This window comes from Coffea arabica, chromosome 1e, assembly GCF_036785885.1.
Source record: "Coffea arabica cultivar ET-39 chromosome 1e, Coffea Arabica ET-39 HiFi, whole genome shotgun sequence".
NCBI classification, from domain to species: domain Eukaryota; kingdom Viridiplantae; phylum Streptophyta; class Magnoliopsida; order Gentianales; family Rubiaceae; genus Coffea; species Coffea arabica.
Window position 1 is genome coordinate 16182176 of NC_092311.1, and position 3311 is coordinate 16185486.

The 3311-nt window shown below is 32.3% G+C and overlaps 1 long non-coding RNA gene across 1 annotated transcript; it reads left to right on the forward strand.

The window, feature by feature from the left end:
* Window positions 1-966: 966 nt before the first annotated feature.
* LOC140021328 (uncharacterized) lies at window positions 967-2722 on the forward strand. The gene is made up of 3 exons (XR_011825135.1): window positions 967-1109; window positions 2027-2180; window positions 2360-2722. It is a non-coding gene; the product is annotated as an uncharacterized lncRNA (long non-coding RNA).
* The last annotated feature ends 589 nt before the right edge of the window (window positions 2723-3311 follow it).

Sequence of the window (3311 nt, forward strand, 5' to 3'; positions counted from 1 at the left end):
ACTTCAATGCGTATATCTATAAAAGGTAGTGCAATTGTATACATAAATTTGAAGCAGTTATTTAGCCATTTAATCAATTTGTACATCTCCCTATAGTAGATGTGTAATTTTACTTGTATGAGTAGTCTTTGTTTGTCTGTGAGTATCTTACACAAGGTGATCTACGAAGTACAATCAGTTTATAAAAATGTACATTATGTTAGGTGTTAGTTACTTGACTATATATATATATAAAAGAAAGATTAGATATAACGCAGAAAAAAGTAGTTACGTGAGTTGGAATGTATTCTACAAACTTTGGTATAGTTGATATTAAAATTTCTCTGTTGAGTGTACACGTTGTTAGTGGATATGGAATAGTGCTATATGTTATGTACGCTTACATGGTCATAAATTTACAGAAGTTAGTCCATCGTTTAAATTTGTAATTGGTTGTTAGCCCTTACACACTATCACATGCATACACATAATGTAAGAATGAATTTAATATATAGTTGTTAATTGGTTACATAGAGTTCATATAGGCATACAAATGGGAGTTTGATTAGCTATGCTCTGTATATAATTGTTAACACATTATATCGTATTCACCTTATTTTGCAGCATGTCATGGGCAAAGATAGCGTCTTTTGACAAATCAATGGATATCAATCAATACTGGTGAAGCAAAGACATTAGGTATGTTTAGCCCATTTTACGATATGTTTAAGGAAATAAAGATTTTTATTTCATAAATTAGTGAAAATTAGTTACATTTGGGGTGTGTTTGTTTGAATGTAAAATGTTTTCCTGAAAATATTTTTCAAATTTTCCCGTGTTTGGTAATCATTTTATCTTGGAAAAAGATTTACGCGGGGAATATATTTTACTTCACTTGGTGGAAAATAACTTCCTCTTTTGACTTACTGAAGTTATTTTCCTTCATTAAAATGAGCGGCTCTTGCACTTCACAATAGAGCTCCCTACTCCCACATTCTAACAAAAACAAACAAAGGCTTTGCGGCTAAAGATACAGAGAGTGAGCAATGGAGATTGGAGAGACTGAGAAATCACCAACAATATGATCATTTCTGATGGCAGCCATCTCCAACTCTGGCAAGGTGCCTTGGGTGAGATTCTTATTTAGGGCTTTGTCTTGAATATCTTTTATTTTTTTCCAAAAAAATCTGATAAAATCGGTTGTTCCAGTCTAGGATTCTATCGATTTTTTTTTTTTAATTTTGATGCTATAGTTCTTGAGAATTGTGGCACTAGTTTCACGGAGGAATTTGGATTTTTTTTTGAAAGATGCTTCTTTTGTCTTTAGTTTTAAGTTTTCTTTTTCTATAATTATATGAAGCTCTAGGAATTCTGGTAAAATTTATTGCTCCGCTCCCTTTTTCTGACGATTCTTATTGAGGTAAGGGCTTGAGCTTGCACGATTGTTTTTGTATCAATTGATTGATAGATTAAGAAACTTTAGTAGTTTTTGGTAAATTATCAATCAATTGGTGTCCTTAGAGTTTGATTTTGTCTTTCTATTGAGAAATTTGTTGTTAAATGTATATGGTTGTTATTGATTTCTCTGACCGATAAAATACTGAATGTTGGGATTTCTTGTCTAGAGAATTTAAATTTTAGGATTTATGTTTTGAGATTGGGGTAAAGGTTAAGTTGTTAAGACGTTCGCAAGGTGAGGTTCTCTAGTATCTTAAATATTCATTCAGTTGCGCATATACTCTTCTGGGATTAGGGAGAAGAAAGAAGAGAAAGGAGAGAGCGTGTGTGTCGAAAGGTAAACAATAGAAAGGAATGAAATGCTCATCATTTTGAGTCAAATCAAAGAGTTTGTTTTCTTTTCTAATCATCTAGATACTTCTGTTTTCCTTTCTTTATGGCCACTGTGTTAGTGCTTCATTTTTGCGCATCTTGCATATGTATTACTTATTTATTTTAAATTGTGAATGAAACAATCAAGTGAAGATTAAGTTTGTGTGCTAATATTATGTTACTCTGATGCTTTTTTGCCCTTGTTTTAATTTTATAGAGACATACATAAATAGTGGATTATCCTAAAAGAGATTGCAATGGAATTTTGCCGGACTTGTGGGATGTTATTGCAGTATGAATTGCCGCATATGGACCGCCCTGCCAGATTCTTTTGTCCAACATGCCCATATGTATGTCACATAGATAGTAAGGTAAGTCATTATAAATCCTTGTTGGGGGTTTATTTACTGGCTATTCACAATGTCCATTGTGTCATTGTTGAGTTATCAACGCATGTGGCAGGTTAAAATAAAAAGAAAGCATCGGTTAGTTAAGAAAGAACTAGATCCTATCACGTATAAGGATATTTATTTTTCCTGTTGTGTTTCAGCACCATTGAACCTTGGAGGTGATCTACAAGTGGAAAAAAGGAGGGCTGACTGAGTACCTTGCCACTTGCCGTGGCCTTGGGAATTTGTAGGTGCACGCCAACTGGATTTGTTCAAAGCTCTGGTCACTAAATTTTTTCCTGTAAAACGTTCACATGAACATTGGTGACGTGTTGTATAGATGTTTCCTTTTGTATCCATGATTTACTACCTGGGCAACTGATATTTTTGGGACCATTTTCCATTTGGAGATGTAATTTTCGTTTTTGTTGAGCAATATTTTATATTTTGGCTTATATTTGCCTCTGTATGTATTGAATTGCTCCATATTTTTTATCCAACTGAGGCCAACAACATTTAAAGCAGGGATTTGAGTTACTCTAGGCTTGATTAGGGTGCTTGTATGTACCAATGGTTCTAATTCTGTACCATGAATAAGGTTTTTGATTCTGGAGTTGAAATCTTGGTTTATATTCCAATATAGGATTCTCTGCATTTAGGTTCTTCTCCCTTTTCAAAGGAACAACATAATGACATGATACTATACCAATAAAGAATAGTGTTCAGCTAGGTTTTCGTTTGATTTTTAATTCTTCTTTCCCAGCCAATTCATTAGTATCATTAATAATTTCATTTAAGAATTCATGGTGTAATATGAATAAATATTTTATAGAAATGATAATATGATTATAATGGATAGAAACTAAAATTAACTTGTAATGAAATGAATGTTTTAAGAGTAGAAAAATATTTGCAACATATCAACAAACATATTAGAAAATATTTTCATTGACAAACCAAACATTGGAAAATTATGAAAAAAGGAATTTGGAAAATATTTTCACTTAATAACCAAACACTGGAAAATTATAGAGAAGGAAGTGATTTTTCAGAAAAATGACTTCGATGGAAAATATTTTCCCTTGTCCCTAGGAAAATATTTTCCATTTCGAT